The 22,588-nt window shown below is 31.4% G+C and overlaps 1 long non-coding RNA gene across 2 annotated transcripts in view; it reads left to right on the forward strand.

Annotated features, from left to right (window-relative positions):
* Positions 1-537: 537 nt before the first annotated feature.
* LOC123555238 (uncharacterized) overlaps positions 538-22,588 on the forward strand; it is a 42,307-nt gene continuing 20,256 nt past the window's right edge. For both annotated transcript variants that reach the window (XR_008367958.1, XR_008367959.1), the window contains exons 1-3: positions 538-906; positions 9,836-9,963; positions 10,559-10,741. This is a non-coding gene — a long non-coding RNA (uncharacterized LOC123555238). The remainder of the gene's footprint in view (positions 907-9,835; positions 9,964-10,558; positions 10,742-22,588) is intronic.

A 22,588-nucleotide genomic window follows, 5' to 3' on the forward strand; every position in this document is an offset into this window, starting at 1 on the left:
GTAATGTATATATATTCATGATGACAAGGTTGAAGCACATAACAATTTACTATGGATTACAGAATTTCTCAGTTATTTAGTTATGACTGTACGCGAAAGTACGAGGATTTCCGTAAACTAATGGCTCAAAGTGACCTTAGTATAGATGTGCTAGTAGAGTATATTCGTAATTATCAGTTCTTGATAGTGATGTTTCATTACCGGAATTGGGCTGAATGGCTGGAGAGGCTGGCGAGATATCTCGCCAGCCGACACTGGAGAGTGAAATTGTCGGCCATTATTAGACTGGACAGTCGTCTGGGGATATACAACAATCACTTTCTTTTGCGGGTGAAGGAGATCGAGAAGGTAAGCTGAATTTATATTTGTATGCACGATAATAGTATCCCTTTGTGTTAATACATATACATAGATGTTTGTTTCTCCTGACCCCGGATCATGACAATATGCGGTGTATTCGTTTGCAAATAATACTTATACAGTTAACTCCCTTGTTGTAGATACTCTCTACGAAGGAGATTTTCAGTCTTTCCGGAAATGAATATTTTTCGAAAATAATTGTTTAAAATAATCAATGAATGAAGTAAATTAGGAATCTCGAGTGTCTAAAACCGAGTGAAATCGTTAAAGATGGACAAATGCCATAGATTATGTAAACATGAAATGATGTCAATATCTTATGTGTTAATGAACCGCCTCCAAAGTACGAAATCTAACGTTCGGCGGAGCTACCGGTGTATTTAATTGTGAATGGTAGATGTATTGAAGGAAAGTACATTGAATTCATACTTTATCATCATGACAGATTGTTTTTACGCAAGTGTTGGACATGTTAAAATTATGAATTGTACCAAATTTCTATAAAATGTCAATTTATTAATTAAGCGGGTGTTACCGGTGCACATGGTAAGTTCTTCCTTGTATGTCATAGGTAAAACACAACTAAATGTGTTATCCTTCCTTGTATGCCATAGGTAAAACACAACTAAATGTGTTATCAAACTTTTATTAGTTGGGAGCCGCTGTAGAATTATGAATTGATACTTATATACCAAATTTCTATTAGACATTTGATTAATATGGGTATAACCGGTGTACATGATCATTTCTCTCTTATGTCGTAGGTCAAACACCACTAAATGTGTTGTGTTTCTGACTTATTTTAAAAGTCTCTTGTCTGTTGTATAAAATTTGTATTTGTAATAACAAGTAAAAGTTTTGGTTTTTGTTTCAAAGCTCTGTACGCACTACGGCTGATTAATGAAACTTCAGCGCGTGAATCAACTAGTACTCAATATTTATTACGATAGATTTTGATTAAACAAGAATTCGGGTTGCCTGCAATAGCTGTGTTAAAGGTAGACATATAGTTTTTTCCCCGACCACCGACTTCTACATGGTAGGAGCGTGTTGGTTTAAATGCCTATTTTGACCGTGTTGCTGGTACCTATAACCTTCTTGCTGGTACCTGTTTTGACCTTGTTGGTACCCGTACCTGTTTGCATATTGATCTTGGTGTGTGTGGGGATGTGTATTAAACCTACTACGACATTCCCTCTTAATATGCCCTAATTTCCCACAATGCCAGCATTCAATAGTTTTCTTCCACTTATCTTTATCATCTGGATTTCCCTCAGATCGATCTTGGCCCAAAGCCACGGCGTTTACTTGCCTAATCCTTGTTCGACATTCCTTGTGATTATGTCCTACCTTTTTACAATACAAACATCTTTTAGCAGGACTGAGATAATCTATTTCCATAGGTTCTGGACGATCATAGTGGGGTACAGCGGGAGGGGTGTTGTTTTGAAACCTAAGATTGAATCGTGTTCTAAGGTTTTGTTCTGTCATTGCCGCCGTTACAGCATTCTGCAGGGTTCGGGGATTTTGTCTCATTACCTTAATCTTAATTTGGTCATGTAACAATCCATCTATAAAAAAATTTATTAATTGTCTTTCGATAACTGCTAAATTTGCTTGCTGGTTTTGACCTTGTACCGGAGCCTGTTCAAATGCAGTCTCTGCCAATTCGAGTAACTTTTCTGCAAGGATTTGCACATTGTCCCCTGTTTCTGTTTTAAATTTCTCAGCAAATAAAAAGCATGCTGATGGTCTTGTATTTCTGAAAATCGTAAATGTAACTCGCCCTTTAGTTCAGGCCAGGTACAAGTAGGGTTTTCATTCATATAACGTTGAATGAAATCGGACACAGGCCCCTTTACGGTTTGGTAACAAATCAGTTTCTTTTTTTCATCCGTTGACCCAGTTAATTGCGCATATTTTTCTATGCATTTTATCCAATATTTATATTCATTTGTTTTCTCTTCAAAAATGGGCACTGCTTGGGCAACCCCCTGGGTACCTATCACTGCTGAAACAGCTCGTAACTGATCTGACAAAGCCTGAAAATTCTCCAATTTCTTGATCTGCCATTTTATACGCTTACAGTGTCAAAAATCAGTTCACTCACCTTGTATTTTTAGATGCGTTGTATCAGCTGTTCTTCCCGTCTCACAGATCCTCAGTCACGGCTCCAAACAATTGTCACGTAATAAACTCCAGTGACAAGGAATAGTAAACAACACTTTGAAAGTCAACAGTTTTTACCAGGTTCTTATGGAAAAGTGAGACGCACGGACAATGATAGCTAACCCAAGGTGTTTTAGCCCAAATAACTAGAAGAGTCTATTCAGTACGGTTCCCTGTGCCGTTCTGCGCTTTTCCTGGTTAATCAGGATTATCTAGGAAATATACCCAAGAGCATTGTTGGTAATTAGCTATCATGTCCGAGCGTTATTACAAATATGGTGATACGACATTCTGCGGACTGCTGAATCTGCATGAATCTGCAATGTATAGTGGAAACAAGTCAAATGGTTTATCGCGGCCAGAAATTTGTACAAACCGGACAGAAGTTGCGAAATTGTCATTTGTGCAGGAAAGAAGCGTTTACCATAATGTCCAGTACTGGACAGGTATAGTGACATACGTTTAAGATATCATGCTTTCTGTTTATGCAGGTAAACTTGTGTTTGGTTAAATTTCAACAGAGCACAGTTGTCTGAACAGTGTACAAACTCATTACTGTTTTTTCTGGCAAGCAATGAAAGCAGTAACATTTTTATTAAAAAAAACAAAAACAATGAGACAAACATTTCCAACATCTTTGGACGGTTCAAAAATCCCATGTTAAACATACGATAAAGGCCGAAACGCGTGAAAATGTTCCGAATGTAAATCGGGTGAAGTAGGCGCTCTATGTATAGAGTTAGATTATGCGTCTTGATACTGTACCAGAGGGGTCGGTCAATTGTGGGTTATTGATTACACTGTGCGAGTCTACTTACTTATTACTTGAGGATGAAAAAACGTGTTTTTTAAATGTTGCTCTTAAACAAGGGTGGCGGTTGAACTACAAAAAGTACAACAACAGTTAATTCACAACAAATCATACGGTATAAAAACAAAGACAAATATCAAACAGGGAATGCCACGCACCAAAAACGCAGCCTCCTCAAAACGAAACCCCCAGCATGTTTTATAATCAGTAGAAGCTAGTCGTATTTACGCTTATGAGACCTTTTTCACCCATAAGTAAAGAATTCACAGGTCCATCATGAAATATTTTTCCCAGCGCGCATATACTTCATCTATTCCATATGATGGCGGCCTCCAGGCCAGCATCCAGTTGGCTACCTGTATGCCTGGTACAGAGAAGAACTGTACTCTGTTAACCTTAGGATAAGCAATATACAATTATACATGTGTATGTAACAGAGAGAACAATGTTTCGTAGAAGCAATATTTTAGAATACTGGACTGTTTCTATATTACTTTATAACTATGTCCTGAACGGCCATTACATTACAATTTCCTTTCTTTCTTCTCTTTAAAATTAAATAATAATTTAAGTATGAACATGTCATAATAACAAAGTAACAGGCCCACAATAATAAAATAACTGGACATTACATTACAATTTTATGTAGTAGGGTAGAGTATAAGGGTGCAGATAATGAGATATACTACTGGTTGTGAACCATTTTCCGGACAGGACCAGTTTCTCGGACACGTGTAATATCCGCTTTATTTCGTTGTTATTCATGTAAGTGTTTCATCTAGATCATTTAGATGTTTGTTCTTTATGTCTACAACAAACACTATTTTATAAGGCTGTGTAACGTTTGGGTTTTTGATGATAACTCACCTGCGTTTACAAAACAACTTTCTGTCTTAACAGGGCATGAAGATAGCATTGCGCATGCGTATTAGTTCACACATGCCGAGGTATCAAGTGGGGAAGAAATAATCATACTACATAATGATTGTCTGTTGATAACATGTTCTACTTTTAATTTCACGCTAAAAGTTATGTAAGATGCAGGGTTGTCGATTTTTGCACTAATTTTATTCTATATCTATTGGAATTATCAAGAATTCGTATAAGACGAATTTCGAGTTTTTTATAGTCAACCTTGGTGTGCGTTCGTAGCTGCTGTTGAAAGTCGGGTTATGTTTCATGTGCAGTTTTGAAGAGATGAATGAAAAAGAAATGATTGTTAGAAATTGTTTAATTACTTATTTTGATATCAAATTAACAACAAAACACTGTCAAAATATTTGTCCGGAAACTGGTTTACCTGACGGGAAAAATAACTCATTTTAGTGACCCCATTTGAGGCCCCATGGAACCCATATTTTACGTCACAACGCGATGCTGATTACTACATCGGATGTCGAAGGAGCTGAAGTTTGTGCAGTGTGGGCTTCATTTATGTCAAATATTTTTTTAGGGAATAATCAGGGCTCCGGAAATTTTGATAACTCAATCGGTCCGAAACGAAAATCCTGACATCGGCGCTACCCCACCCACCGCATTCCCAATATTATATATTTTGTAAAACGTGATAGGGTAAAGAAATAAGCATGTCATGCATTAAAACTGAGTTACCAGTCACCGCGCGTTACCATACAATGAAGACAGTTATTCAGTGTTATGCGTGATCGTTACTTTGTTTAAATTTCGATGTTTTTCCGAGATAATACGAGGCATTGACACCGTGTGCGTAACTAGTCTAAAAGCCAACGCACGTGACTTCGATACCGTATACACGGCTGATTGTATACGGCAGATACTTTGTGATGTTTCCTCATTCTTTGACGGAATTCTATAAAATACAGTGCGTCAAAGTGAGTTACACGACACATATTCTCTGCTAAACAGCTTCAGTATTTAAAGAATACTCTGCCGCGGACCGAATGTGTACGTTATTTGAACGCTGAGATCGAATTTCCCGCATGTATAGTACCAAAACGTCATGCGGGTTGGCCGCGGATATTTCATTTCACTTACGTTGTACTTCAATAAGCAACTACATTTTATAAAGTTATATGTTCTCTTCTGATGTTAACAAAATTTCATTTTGAAACGTTTTTTAAAAGACCGATTTGATAAACAGTGCCACTCCGGTTTTCTTTATCATTCGTGGTTGCCCGTCCATTTTTTTCTTTCGTTTCAACTGGAGCCCCAACAAATGAATCATGTAATTTTTTCAAATAAAGTAATTATAAAAATTATTTTTATCGGTTTTCCGTGTGATGTCTTATTAAATCAAAGACCGATAATGTACAATTATAGCTCTTTGATTAAATGCAGCGACCATTTGTTTGTTACCGTGATCAAACATAGCCTTTTGAAATAAACCATCCGTCGGATTCTAAATAAAAGAAGTGGATCCCCGTCGAAATGATTTGGATCCAGTCAGAAACGTTAGGAAACCAGTCAAAAATGTTTAATACACCGCAGTCGGCTGTCTGCAAACATTAAAGGATGTGCCGCGCGTGCACTGATTGCGTCACACGCTAATTACGGACCGATTATCAAAGTGACAATCAGACCGATTGACACGTTTATTGATTATCTGAAGGTGCGACCAACAATTTCCTACTTGGCAGGTGATCGTGTATTGAGATATCAGACCGAAATTTATACTTTTCTCCATTTTTACGGGACAGATTTTTTTCGTTTTTTCACTTCACGAATCAGTCTGAAAAGTCAAAAATCGGTCCAAAACCGACAAACCGGCAAATTTCCGAAGCCCTGGGAATAATGGAGCCGAAATATGAAAATGTGTCTGGAAAATGGTTCTCAACCAGTACCTTGCTATGGATCTAACTTTTAAAGCGACGTGGTAGAGTTTCCACCTTAGGTGTGAGAGGCCCTGGGTTGGATTCCCGGTCAGGGCTGAAGTATTTTCAGTTTGTAACATGCATTTTAGGAAAGGAAGTGGCCATTCTTACGGTGCCGGAAGTGGCCATTCTTACGTTCTTACAGCTCTCCCGGAAAAATAGTGAAAACCCCGCAAATGGTTATTCCTACGGCAGTTCTGTATTATAATACTCTGTACTGAAGTCCCTAAATTGATATATTTTCAACCAATTTCAGAAATAATGTCACGGGTCATAATTTTTATACTGTTTTATCTTTAAAAGTAACGTGCGCCATGCATTAAGTCTTTCCCAGAGTGGGAAAATAATACTTAACCCTCGCACATGCGCCAAATTTCCGATAGTGTCCATCAGGTTTTTTTATTATGTTGCATAGTCTGCTACTTAATTGAATCGGGGCTTCTCACTTATGTACGTAATATAACGGATATTAACAGAAGTTCCTGAGGCAAATCATTCGACGCCGCCCTGAAGGCGGTGTCGAGTATATGGGATACACTTTTATTTCGGACCCTGTAAAGATGGTAATGAATAGTTTCGGAGTGATAAGCTGAACACAGTGAATAGTTTGTAAAAGTATCAACGATATTGCACAATACATTTTAGTGAATAAACAAAAAATGGCAAAAAGAAAACATAAAAAATGTATGTAATGCAACTTATTATGTGATTTAAAACAATGCTATCTGTCTTTCCTCTCCTTATTTGTAGAGCAGAACATATTTTTTTTATTTACAATTTCGTCAAAAATGTTGATCCGATTTATTGATAAGGGAGGTTACTCTGTAGGTCAAGTTTTCTATTTTCTATTCTTAGCATGACCTACTTACCTATCTCATTTTCTATAAATAGAACACACCGCAGATATACCATACAGTACTGCGTGAATCGCCTGGACAAGGGAGCGTTCGTGTATTTTACAACTTCGAAGAGAATTAAAAAAAAAATTATGGAAAATTACAATTTGCCTGCATAAAAATTCCTTGGAAAAAAACGTATTTACAAAGTAAATAAAGGAATCAATAAGCATAGATATGTTGAAATGAACGAAGGAAGTGCCGCTGTTAACTTATTTTTAACCTTTTTGTCTTATTTTCTTTGTTGATAGGTACAGTGATGTAATTTTAGATTGCGCACACTTTTGCAAATTCCTACTTCTATTTGTTTTTTTTTGTTTGTTTTTTTTTCTTTTGTTTTTCTTTTTTTTTTGCTTATGTGTCATATAGATCTACTCATTGTTTACAGATATACACTGTCAACTAAGGTGTGCAATAGGCTAAAGAGCATTTGGCTGAATTTGTCAGTGACAAGTTAATACTTCTTTAATTGTGGTTAGATCGAAATATCAAAAGCCATGGGACCATAACTTATCAAAGCATCAGTGACTTTAAAATAGAATTCCTTGTTGAATTGATATGTTCATTGATCTTATATGACTAGTCAGTTGCTCTGGTTTTATTATATCTTGTTACTTGCTTCTTTTTTTTTTCTTTTTTCTTTTTAATTTAATAGATAGTTTTTGTATTTGTCCATTCCTAAAAAAAAAAAAAAAAAAAAAAAAAAAAAAAAAAAAAAAAAAAACATTTTCATTGAAATATTTTCTACACTTTGGCAGTGGGTTATTATGCTTGCTAAATTTCTTGTAATATTAGATTTGAACTAGACACTGACATACTCCTAGTAACCTTACAGTTCAACGAGGACTTCAAGTTTATCGTTCGTCCGAAAAAAAAAATGAATTCTATGATATTCAAAAGTATATAAGAAAGATTCATGCTTTGTGAATAGGGGCAGTACAGAGATTATTTATGTTATATCATTCTTTTCTTGGACAAAATATTTGGTTGTTTTTGGCAAGGGAAACAGTGAATTGCTGTGTATAATCTGCATTCTGAAATCTATAATGTAGGTGACTAAGGTCCATAAAACTTCATCAGTAAATAGAAAACACTCATTACACTACATGATAATAAAAATAATGGTTTCTGTGAACCACAACTTTGAAATAATTTCAACATTTCCTCATTTCCCAACAAACTGCATTTCTGTGAAACTTCATACACACGCTCCTGCATATAAGAACTTTTCACAGGAGGTGACCTTAGTTAGTGAAATAATTACTTTAATTTTGTATGTAAAGGGACCACCTACTCGCAATGTTAATGTCATTGCAGGTAAAGGATTTGTATTGCATGGTAAAACTTTTCTATCATGTTTATTCTTCATGTTTTAAACAGTTTGTAACATATATTGTTTTATGTGCTAATGTTGATAACTTGTAGCCAGTCAGACTAATAAAGTAATGATAAGGTGATTTCTCATATTGCAATAAATGTACTTCAGACACAACACTTGGCGGCGTCTTTGATGCTTGCATCAATGAATTTCCTTGTCCGTGTGTTTGTCCGTGCAGTTTTGTGAACACTTGTCATGTTTGTCCAATCATCTTGTTTGTCTTACATGTTTGAATGAGAGATAGACTGAGAGAAAGATATACATTGGTCTGTTCTTTTTTAACCTCTTTGCACTTTTCACCGCCAAAATCCTTCGGCCCTCAGTACAGTCTTTCTTCTCTTACGAGTAATATGGGAAAATCTTAAATACAAATTCAAATTATTTTGAATTTATTTATTTAACAATCCTCAGTTAATTCACCAGACGCTGTGGTAAGAAATATTTAGATCTATTGTTCATTAATATTGTATTTCGTATTTCTTTACATTTACATTTACAGTTTTGATGGGAGTTTAAGGTTTAGACAAAGCCTCTTGTGTCCCATGTCTCTTAGTTACATTCCAGTGGTGGTCTAATCTCTTTTTGAATGTATCAACTGTCTGAGCACTTACAACCCTTTCTGGTAATCCATTCAATACATTTACTATTCTGATGGAGAAAAAAAATTTCCGAAGAAGGAGTCCTTTCTTAAGAGTTGGTTTATAAAGCTTGAGTGAATGTCCTCTGGTAGATGAAATATCTGATAACTTGAAGAACTTGTCAGGATAAGAATTGTATTTACCAGTCAAAAACATATATGTTTCAATCAAGTCACCTCTTAAACGCCTTTCTTTCAAACTGTACATATTCAAAAGATCTAAACGTTCTTCATAATTTAAATCCGCCAACTCGGGCACTATACCTTGCTGCATATTTCTGTACTCTCTCAAGACATTCAATATCTTTCACAAAGTAGGGATTCCATGATTGTACAGAATATTCCATTAATGGTCTGACATATGTTGGATAAATGACCTTAAAACTGTTCACATCAACATGTTTGAAAATCCATCTAAGTAAACCTAATCGTCTTAATGCTTGCTTGGCAACGTTTGCACATTGTTCACTTGGTTTACAGTCTTCAGTTTACCCGACGCATGAATTTATGTTTGTGCAATTTTGTATTATTTTATCATGATTGTTAATTTCATGTTATTATATGTCTTAGGCTTTTTTATGTAACAGAATAATAATTATGGTAAATAAGAATGACAACTCTGTTAGCTGGATAATTATGTTACATTAGATTTAGCTAAATTTTTTAAATAATGTTGAAACTAGAAAATTTTCATCAGCGTTTGCATAATGAATAAGTATTTTTGTGATATTTCAGCGATCAAGGATGAACTGGACCGTGAGTGCAGATCAGATGTGTGGACTACTGAACTGAGTTACTTAATCATGTTTGGATACATAAGGATAGCACTCCAGGGTCAGTTTCATGGCCTTGACTCAATCCTAGTATGTACTGCGTTATTTCACATTTATTGTTTGACTCATTTTTATGTCTGTTTGAACATTTGCTAGTACATCTAGCCTTGAAGGAACTCCAGTGAAATTACACGATTGTTAAGCATTTTTAAAATGATTAAAAGGTGTGTTGCAGGAAAGAGGGATGTTAAGATCACAGGCAAAGGCAACTTCTTTAATCTCATCCTAACTCTTAGCCTATATAAGGTGTGAAGTTTATGGGGTCTTACATTTTTCAGCAATAATTTGTATGTGTGTGTGCGTGTGTTTTTTGTTTTTAAGATAGTTTGTTTATAACCAAGCCTCCCTGCCTTAAATATGAGCACTTACTTTTTCTCTGTAAATGTTTAAATTGTCACACCCATGTGTCACATGTTTTGCATAGATGTATATAGGAAAAACTTTAAAATCTTTTTGGCTGAAACTGACAGAGCTTTGATATATGGTATAAAGTATCGGGTAGAGAAATCATGTACCCATGTTGAATCAGGTGAGCAGTATAGGGCAGTTGTCGCCCTCTTGTTTATATCTTGCAGTACTTTACAATATAGTACTATAACTTCAAACTTTTTATATATTTTCACAGATTGATTCAAAACTGACATTGGGACTGAGTGGTGTAACAACAGTTTTATTATCTGTGGCCTCATCAGTTTGTTTCTATAGTTACTGCAGCGTTCCAGTGACCTTGATTTTTATAGAGGTTGTATCATTCCTCATGCTGGCTGTTGGCATAGACAACATCTTTATACTTGTGTAGATTTACCAGGTCAGTCGGGCAAAGTATTACTCATGAAATGTGATAATAGATAACATAAATTATTTACTTTTGCCAAATTTTACTCAAGCACGAGTAGTATAGTAATTGTTTGTGCGAAGACCTATTTAACCTCGCCTGACCCCTTGCCTCTATTCTATAAGTGGACTTTAACCTTACCCTAAACTTAAAATACTAACTTGATACCCTTGATACCCTGAAAATCTTTTAAATCTTTAGTTAAACCGAATGAAAACCTTTGATTTAACCAAAAAAAAAACATTTAGTCCCCGGTCCGAACCAACTAATGTCAAACAATTTAAAACCCACAGGTTTTATCAAAGATACAAGCTGAAATAAAATTGACTTAAATATCTATACACCGTAGCGTATTTACTTCCTGATTGACAGTGCATATCAAGATAAAGATCAGGTTTTCAATGTAACTGGAGAACAAATACTACGCTATAACAAATACAATTCTATTGTGTATTGAGAGCTTGTCCTACTTGTAAGACACATACTTGTCCTTTATGTACCTGTTGTGTCATAGGTAAATCAAGTGCATTTTTTGAAAATGATAATGTGGGAAACCACAAATTCAACCAATCAAAAGCCTGCCATTTTTCTGCCAGGTTGGCAGACACTGCCACATTGATGCCACTTGGCAAAACTTTGGCAAAACTTTGGCAGATTATATTTATTAATAAAATGTAAGGTATTTGATCTTATTTTCAATTAGTAAGTATATTATTAGGGTACACATAGTAATTAAAACTTTAATTAAGCTTTTAACTCAATAGTTTACTTTCATCATAAGATACATGTTCATCCGATATGTAGAATTTGATGTAACTATCCGTCAAAAGCGTAAAATTTATTTCTGTAGATGTTGAATCATCATAAGGATGAATGTCAAACATTGTCCCTTGTATTAGATAAACTTTAATTTTTTTCTTATACATAGATATTGTTTTGTCCGATCCAATGTCAAAGTCCTCGGCTACTATATTTACATTATCGATAAATATACTAAAAAATGGATTACTATCATCATCCCACAGCCTAAATATAAAATGTGATATTGGGCTTTTACTCGGTTTACTCGGTTCAGCTTTAAACCCGACCCCCGCTAATAAAGTCTTAATATCTATTATATAAGTTCCGGTTTTTTCAACCACAAACACACCCTTCATAGGCACATCTAGTACAGCTATTTTATATTTTTGGTTTGTGTTTATAAAATCTCTATAATCTAAGATAATTCCGGGTCTTAATTGAAATGCATTTAAATAGTTCAGACCGACCATATCTTCATATGTTGAATATATCCAGATACCATGACGGTTAAAATACTTTTTCATTTTTACGTAATCATAAAAACCGTATTCAAACATTGAATTTGTTTTATAACCGCTGTTATATTCAAAAAGAAACACTTCATGTTTTACTTTTTCTATTTCTTTTTCTATTTCTTTTTCCAATTCTTCTTTTATTTTTTTGTCTTTCTTTTTAAGTTTAAGAATTATTTCAGCTAAATCATCAAGTCGTTTTGTTGTAGCAACTTCAGAAGCAGATAGATTGTCAACAGTATTCTTTGTTCTAGCTAATTGTGTTTCTTGTTTTAAGAAAGCATCTTTTACTTCTATAATTTTTTCCCAATTATTAGAAATTTTTCATTATTAGTAGAAATTTCTTCGACATTAGTGGTTATTGCTTTAGTATTAGCAGTGATTGATTCTCCTTGTTTAGCTGATATTTCAATTATAGTGTCCAGATCATTTATTATTTTTTTAATTTTATCATTAAATTCATTAATATCTTTTTGTAATAAACCTTTAAGTTTACTTAACTCTTCGTACTTTATATTGTGACGTGCATCAACATTATTAATCATATCTACAAGTTGTTTCTTCAAATTTTCTAGCTGATTATTAATTATGTTAATTGCTTCAGTATTAGCAGTAATTAACTCTCCTTGTTTAACTGATTTTTCAACTACAAAGTCCAGTTCATTTTTATGTTCTTCAACTTTAGCATTAAGCTGCGTCATATCTTCTTGTATTTTTTTTATAATATTACTTAAGTCTGCATACTTTAAATTATGACGGTTGTCAACAATACTAATCCAATTTCGAATTTGTTTTTTAAAGTCATCTATTTTAGAATTAAGCTCTTTTTTAAAGTCATCTAATGCTGTGTCATGATCATCACCTCTTTGTGAAGCTGCCTTTTCCAATTCAGATTTATATTCTGCAAGTTTATTTGAAATTAATTCTAATAAATCTTGGTGTTTTTTTTTCAGTTTCAGTATTTAGTTTACTTATTTCTGTTCTAATTTCTAACTGATACATATTTTGTAACTTTTTTTCAGCTTCAATAATCTTGTCTTTTAGTTCTTCATGTTTAATCATACTATCTTTTAATTCTTGAACTTGAGTGTATAACTTTTCAAAATTGGTTCTAAATACTTTTTTTATATTGTCATCTGTCAAATCAGATTTCTCTTCAAGTTCTTTAATAGAATCAATCATAGCTTTCATTTCTTCTTCAATTTTACCTTGTAATTCAACTATTAATAATGAATTCTTTTTAAAATCTTTTGTTAATTCTTCAGTATTCTTTACTTCTACTTCTAGTGTTTGTTTTATACTTTTGACATCTTCAAGTTTATAGTCATCTATTACACTTTGAATTTTTTTTATACATAAACCGTCTTGGAACTGCATCAGCGGGTTTATCTGGATTTCTTAGGTTGATTATTTCATTACCTTCCATATCCAATGCTCTGTTCATTGTGGTATCAAGTTCCTTATTTCTGTGAAGATATGATTCCATGTCCTTTCTAAGCTTTTTGTATTGTTTTTTAGTAGCATAATCACTTAAATCAATATCAAATTTAACTTTACTTATACTGTCAGGTTCACTTATTTGTTCTATATTATTAAAAACTCCCATTATGTATTACCAGTAAAGTTTTTTCTTAAAAACTTCCTTGGTTTGTCAATATATAAAAAATCAAATTTTTGATTTGTTGCATTAGCAGAAGAGTTAGGGTTAATATTTTGTTCATTACAAATCATATCATTTTCTCGTTTACCTGGACTTTCAAATAAAATATAATGTGAACAGTTAATTCGGGTATCTTTTGGTGTTTTATAGTAAGACTGACTTAAATAAATAACACAACAGTTTTTGTGACGTCCTTGAATAAAGTATTTTGTTATTTCATTTTGAACTTTTTTATCTTCACATACAAAATCATCAAATATTACTACTTTTTGTTTTTCTGATTCAAGGTTATCACATGGTTCAATTTGGTTGGAATCAGCTGAATATTCAAGTATTTCATTTGGATCTACTTTATTTTTTTTTGCAATTTGACTTAAGTGGTTAATTAAATCTTGATATTTAGATTGTTCTAGGTTTTTAGCATACAAGTATAATTTATCATAATATATAAGAGGTTTTCGAAGTATATGCATTAATGTATTTGTTTTTCCAGATCCAGAAGATCCACATATTAACATTCTAAAACATGAATCCGGCATAAAAGGATAATGTTGTGTAAAGTTATTGGATTTATCACTTTTTGTATCATAATTTGGAATTTCCATTTATATAATATTACATTATTTTACATTATCTTACATTATCTTACATTATTATATAAATGCAATCAAAACTTAATGAAATGAGAATAAGAAAAAAATCAGTCGGGCAAAAGATGAGAGCTCTTAGAGAAGAAATAATGAGAGAAAAAATTAAAAAAGCTACAAATCGGGATATGTACACTGAAATTTTTAAACCAATTACTGAAGGAATAGAAAGTCAAAAAGAACAATTATCAAGTCAGTTAAAAGCATTACCTGGAATAAAACAACAATTAGCGTTATTAGGTGATGAAATGAAAGACATACAAACATATCAGGGTTTACCACAGCTATTCCAAGAACCACCAATTACATGGTCTCCTGAAGAACTGGCGAGGGAATATAAAAAATACAGGGAAATAAACAAAGAACCTACTGAAAAAGAAATTAAAAAAGTACTGAAAGATTATGAAAGAGAAATAAGAAAACAACAAGCTTTAAAATCGACACCTTATACATCGGTAGATTGGGGAGATGAATCTGTTGGACGGGTTTCTCAAGATGAATTTAAGAAATTAGAAGATTATGGAAAAAAAAGATGGGAATAACTGAAACAACTGATGATACATCCAAAGAATCAGAAGAAGAATTAGGAGCAAGACTGAAAGAAAAGGAAATACCTACAGTAGATTTAGATGTTTTTCTGGATAATGATGTTTTAGAAGAATATGGATATTACAAACCGTCTGAATTGTTTGACTTTTTAACTGCAAATGTAATTGATCCTAATAAAATAGATAAAGACGATCTTGAAGCTACAATAGATGGTGTTACTGAAAATATTAAAAAATTAAATGGTCCAATAGCTAGCAAATCAAGATCAAAAGATCCAAATAAACAAAAAGAAGTAAAAGAATTAAAACATAACCAAGGCGAATTAACAAAGTACAAAAAACGGTTAAATCATATTCTTGGTATGGCTTCTACATATGGACAAGGAATAAAACATCATAATCCATATAAAGTTTCACCAAACGGACAATATGGTAATTTAATTATTAACTTAAATAAACTTTATGGTCAAAACAAATTGGTTGCTAAGGATAGAATAACTGGAAAAGAAGTAATTAACACTAAAGTAGATAATGATTTGATTGATTTGATTAATAAAAGATATAACAATAATAAAAAACATTCAATTCATTCAAGAAAAATATTTAAAGAATTAACAGAAAAATCAGGATTGCCTATCAATAAAAGATCTATGAAATTTAAAAAAGTAATTAGGGGACAAGGTTATGACGTTTGTCCATGTAATCCAAAAGAATTGGTTAATGACTTGGAGTTAATTTGTGGTTCAATTGATGCTGGAAATAATAATGAAGAACTAAAAAATGAAGGTATTAACATAATTGATGAACTATTAAAAATGAATAAATTGTTACCAGAACAACATGAAATGTTATATAAAAATTATTTTTCTTGAATATATAAATGGAACAAAAAATAGTATTAAGTTCTGAAACAGTTAAAAATGATAACAAAAATACTCCGAGTGATTTTACAGTCAGATTTAGTCGTTCTTTAATTTTAGATAAAAATAAAACTTATGTTGTTGGTTTGGATAGTATTAACACTATGACCTACTCTTGGCATAATATTAGTGATGAATATGACAATAAAAGAATTCGTTACAATAATGGTAAAGAATGGAAAGATATCATATTTACAAATGGTTCTTACAGTTACACAGATATTAATAATTATATTAGGGAAACATTAATAAGTAATGATGATTTTGAATTTAATAAATCAGAAATTGCTCCAATAAGTTTGGAATTTGATTTAAGTAGTTTTAAGATTTTGATTTCAATTACGGATAATTTTATGTTGGATTTAAGAATGTCAAATTTTCATACATTGCTTGGATTTGAGAAAAAAGCATTGAGAAATACTGAATGGGGAACTACAACACCAAATATAACTAACTCTGTGGATACAATTTACATTCATTGTGATCTTATTGATAATTCACTTGTTGATGGTAATTTCAGTGATATTATCTATGCTTTAAGTACTGCAGATTTAACAAGAGCTTATCCATTTACAAAAGAACCACAAAGAGTTGGATATTCTGAAATTAATAAATATATTATAAATTCAATTAGAATATATATTACAGATGTATTTGGTAGAATAATTAATTTTAATGAGGTTGAAACAAGTTTTACACTAATTTTAAAAGAAATATGAAATTATAAATTTTAGTTTTATATAATGTACAAAAAAGTTTATGACAAAAATAAAGGAATATTTATTTATGTTGATGCTCACACGGGAAAAGAAATCATACACGGTATACCTGTGGTCTCCGAGGACTCAGTCCTTGGTACAGGTATCTTTGACACTTTAACGAAATTGTTTTCAAGCGGAGTTGCATCTTCAATTAGCACAGCTGGAAAAAAAGCTTTGGAAACAGCAGGAAAAGCAGCACTTGAAAGTGGAACAAAAAAGGTTGGAACGGAAGTTGGAAATTTAGCTGCTGATAAAATTGTTGAAAAATTTAAAAAGAAACCTGCTCCGGCAGTTGGTAATTTAATTGCTAAGGAATTACAAGAAAAGAATAACAGTAAAAATAATAAGGAGGAGGATATTAATATAAGATTAAATAGATTATTATCAGGATCTGGGACTTTAGCTCGACAAAAACGTATTAACAAATTAATTTATAAAAAATAAAATAATATATAATATATACATGTTTAGAACAAAACAATATTTTTTTTTTTATAATTTATTTTTCAATCTTCATACATTTACAAAATATGATGACTTGGATAAATGTTTTTAACAATAGATACAAAACATGTATTTTATGGTCATCTAATTAAACAAACATTTGTAGTAATGGATGTCACAAGAAGACTTTTTCTATATATATATTTTTAGATGAAAAAAATTAGAGAACAAAACATCTAAGAGAGAAAAAAGTTAAAAAGAGTAGATATTATTGGATGTTTAGATCGTCTCCAATCTCATATAATTGTCTAAAAATTGTAATGGTTATTTATGCTACAATCATGTAAAAGTCAATTTGTAGACACACTGTCTAGAAAGTATCATTTTATTATATAGATGAAGAATAAAATATGTAAGATATTTTCTTTTTTTTTTTATTATTATTATAGCCAACAGCATCTACATTCATACCTCAAAACCAGACCATTTGATATTATGTTGGTTTATTTTGTCATTTGATAATGCAATTTCTTTTTCAAGTTTTATCCTGATTTTAAGATATGATATGATATGAAACTGTCAAAACTGAGTGTTTGTTTTCTATTTTTGATTTGAAAAATGTAAGATTTCATTAGAAATATTATAAAGTTTATCACATTTTTTCGTTTTACGTTCCTTTCAGCGATACCAAAACTGACTACCTCTAAGCTAAATTGTGTTTTGAGATTTTTCTTGTCAAGGTACATATGTAATTTGTTCCATAGTTGTTGTACACAGTTACATTCCCAAAACATATATAGAACAAAACAATATTGTGAAAGATATGAATTAACTCCTATTCAATTAGATACAGCTTTAATATCTGTCTTGGGAAATAATGTTAAGCAACAAAAAAACGGTTATCACTTTACAATTAATGATAGAAGTTCATATTTTGATTGGTTTAATGCTTATTTTGAAGTAAGTTTTAAAGTAAATAAGCTTGCTAACGGTAATAATTATGCTGATGGAGATCAAATTGCTCTAATTAATAATGCAGCTTCTTTAATTGATCAGTTAGTGGTTAAACAAAATGGAAAAATTGTATATGATTGTAATAATTTATATAAGGTAGTAAATGTAAAGAGTTTGGTTGAATTGTCTGAGGATTATGCAAAATCAACTGGAACAAATGAATTTATCTATTTAGATACTACTGCTACTGCTGCTGCTGCTGATAATTCAGGTTTTGCTTTTAGAAAAGGATTAATCCAGGGTGGTAATGAGGTAAATGCTAAAATTCCACTAAATAATTATTCATTTTTTCAGGGTTTAGAAACTAATATTTTACCTCCAAGTCAAATTCAAATAACACTGCAGCTGACAGATGATGATGAATTAATTTTTAGAGCTAATGGTGCTGATGCTGGTAGAGTAATTGTAACAAAATTAATTCTATGGGTTCCACGTTTAATTTTCAATGAATTTGGGTTTGATCTAATTGCTACTGAAAGATTTAAAAAAGCAAGATGGTCATACCTTCGGGAAATGATAACACAATCAACTGATACACGACAGACGAACATAACTTTTAGAATAACAGCTGGTGTAACAAAACCACAACATGTATTTGTTTATTTACAACGACCTGATAAAAGTAATGCACAAAGACAGAATCCACATTTATTAGATACATTTAAAGCTAATGCAGCAGATGATGATTGTACATTGGAATCTTGTCGTCTTGAAGTTGGTAATGGTGTTTTTTATCCGGAAACAGAATACACAAGTATATCAAGAATATATGATGATGTAATTAATTATTATTATAAACAAAATAATAAGACTACTGGAAGTCTCTTAAATAGATTTAATTTTCAAAGTTTGTTTGGATTTGTTCATTTTAACTTAGAATATAAAAAGGAAGTAATAACAGAAGATCCTAAACACATTACATTAACAGCTAAATTAAATGTTCGGCCGGCAGCACATGTCCGTGTTTACGCAATTGTATTGTATGAGGAAACAGTTGAAATAAATACTATTGGAAATGAACTTGTTATTGTTTAAATAAAATAAATTTTAAATATATAATGTCATCAAATTATATTGAATATAAAGTTAACCTTACAGATGGACAAAAGAAAAATTTAGCACAAGCTTATAATAATAAAATTCCACATACTTTTAGATTACAACATGAACAATTACGTGGAAACTTCCCTTTACTTTTAACAAAAACACAAATTAATCAAATTAAAAAAGCTGTTGCAAATAATAAGGGATTAGAAATTACAATTTCAAAAAGTCAAATGTCCAGTCAAGGTCAAAATGGTGGATTTTTAGGAGCTTTGGCTGGTTTGTTAGGAAAAACAATTCTTCCAATGGCAGCAAAAATAGCTCCAAAAATATTAGCCCCTCTAGGCATTGGCGCTTTGTCTGGGCTGGCCAGTACTGGTGTTAGTAAAATACTTGGAAATGGTATGATTTCAGTAGCTAATGATAAGAGAAATATGATATCACCATATCTTACACCTAATCAAAGAAAGCAACTAGTTGGATCTGGAGTAATTAAATTAACACAAAAACAAAAACAAAATGGCGGCTTTTTAGGTATGTTGGCTGCTAGTCTAGGAATACCTTTGATTACATCTTTGTTAAGTGGTAAGGGACATGGCCAGGGTATACAGATTGATTCACAACGGAGACCTTACAGACGAATTCCTATAGTAAAAAAAAATAAAATTTATAAACAAACCAATATCTAACTTTGAAATTGAACAATGGGTAAAACAATTAAAAATTAAAAACTTTAGGGGTGTGTTTAGTAAAAATAATTTACCAAAATTAAAAGAAAAGGACGAGTGTGGAATTATAAATTTGGATGACTCTGTTGGTCCTGGAACACATTGGGTTTGTTACTTAAATAATATGTATTTCGATCCATTTGGACTTCCTCCGCCGAAAGAAGTAATTAAGTATATACCAAATGTAAAATACAACAATGTTCAATATCAAGACAAAACAAGTACACTCTGTGGATATTATTGTTTATTTTTCATTAAAATGTTACAAGATAAAATACTAAAAATTAATAATGTAAAACAAAATGAACAAACTATTATAAATTATTTTAACCAATAAGGACATGTAAATTTTCTTCCGGGTTTTAATTAAAACTTATTAAAACTGTGTTTTATTTAACTGGAATAATTAATATAATGGGAATATTCAATAATATAAATGAAAAAGTAAATAAAATAGAAAGACAATTAATAAGAAAACCTCCATTGTTTTTAACATGTTATACCCAAGATACCGATGATGGATTATTTCAATGGAAAACTGTAAATGCTAGTCCTGGTTTAGTTCAAAATGGTAATAATGTAACAATTAAACAAAATTGCATCTTAATTATTCTTGTTGATGCAATTAAATTAGATAAAGGAGAAGCTAAATTACAACTAAAAAATAGAGAAAATGTAATTCTTCAAAGTTATAATGTAAAAAATAATAGAAAAAATGAATCTATTTCTGTTAATTATGCAAATGAATTTAAAATAAATGATGTTATTTATATTAATTCTTTAAACGTTATGAATATTCAGTTAACAATTTATGGTTCTATAATTTAAGAGTTAATTTAAGAATTAATTTAAGAATAAGCTAATGTATCAATACCATTATCAAGAATATATCTTTTATCGTCATAACATGATAAAGATGTTTTATTTATTACCTGCGGCCTGGAGGCCGCAGGTATATTGGAATGCAACAAGTAGTAAAGCACATGGAGACTGGGCGATTTCACGTGATATTTTACCGATTTGCGATTGGCTTATCGCATTTATGGAACGCCTATATTGCAATAAAGCTGGCACTCTGTATGATATATATAGAGAAAGTCTTGTGACCTGAATTCCTTATTTATTATTTCATATAACTTATTCAAACTTTCAGCGGTGATCAATATTGATACCTAGTTGTTTTTTTGCTCTATATGTCAGTTAAGTCCAAGTGAAGGCATGAATCACAGTTGTAATAGTTCTAGTAAAGTATTTCAATAGTCAAGGAATGTGGCCTGTTGAGCTAAAAGTTATGCCATACATGAAAGGGAAATATAGTTATTTTTGCTCAGAACAATAACTTTCAGAATTAAGAAATATATATTTCATAGGTCTGCTTGTACAACATGTAGAATGGAGTTATTTTTCCTATGTAAAGCGTAATGGTATGATAAAAAAAAAAAACAAGTACGATATTCACTCATAAGTTACTTTTTAGCCTGGTATAACTTCTGGCCGCAGGAAATCTTTCGACTTGTAACATAACTGGAAAGATTGTGTTTATCAGAACGAATAACTTTAAAGGTGTGATTACTTTGGGTTGAATTAAACAAAGTATCTTTGTAATTTTTATGAACTATTGTTTTCTTAACAACAAGTTTTTTAATTCCTTTACATTTTTTAACATTAACTTCATTTTCTAATAAATAAGAATACATTTTACTTCTTAATCCAACAAATTCAACAATGGGAATGCCGGCAGCTTCATCTTTAAATTTTCCAATTATTTTTTTATTATGATCAAAATAAAATTTTGAATTACTATCGTAATCACTATTATCAAATAAATCTTTGTCCTTATAAAAATCATCATATGCATCTTTGGTTTTTATTTCATAACATAATGAATCAGTGTCAGTGAATAAAAGCTTTGCTGAGTTTTCATACTTTTCCTTAATATAATTATAATGAAAATCATACATTAAATATTTTGATAAATCTAGAATGCACATTCCAACATAACAAGGTCTGTTTAATAACAAACTTTCTTTTATTCTATGAATACCAAACAAATTCTTGTTAAACATCGTTGAACTAACAAATGAAGGTTTGGCTATGTATTTTAATAAAATATTTTCATCATGTGTTAATTTAATATTAACCCTCTTGCGTAAATTCTCCATCGTCTTACCGAATACAGAGTTGTTCATTAACTTAAAAAAGTCCTTTTCAAATGAACTTTTTGCTTTAGATCTTTTTTGAGTATTAAAATCAATATACTTTTTTAACCAAGGACTTTCATCAAAAGTTAATATTTTATGTATTTTTGTTACTTTTAACCCTAATTGTGTATATAGTTCAAGATTTTTAAAATGAACTACATAATTTTGTTTTTTCATTAAAGTTGGAACTAATTTTTTTACATTACTTTTTCCTATTTCAAATTCTGTTTTAATATTTTTACTATAATCAGAAAGCCATTGATCTGGTATAATAATTTTTTCAGGAGCTAAAGGATAATCATTATGTACAGTATGTAATTCTTTTGGATATTCAAGATCACATTTAACTATAAAGTTAGTTTTACCTTTTGCAATTAATTTCTTGAATTGTTTTTCGGATATAAATTTGAAGTTTCCACAGGGTAAAGGTTGACACATAGCCCAACCGTAAAGGTTATTGGCGTCGAGGTACATAATGTATTTAGATTCTAATTCAGGATTATAATCTTTCATATATTTACTGTTTGCTTTACTGTATCT

This window comes from Mercenaria mercenaria, chromosome 16 (assembly GCF_021730395.1).
Source record: "Mercenaria mercenaria strain notata chromosome 16, MADL_Memer_1, whole genome shotgun sequence".
Taxonomy (NCBI): Eukaryota; Metazoa; Mollusca; class Bivalvia; order Venerida; family Veneridae; genus Mercenaria; species Mercenaria mercenaria.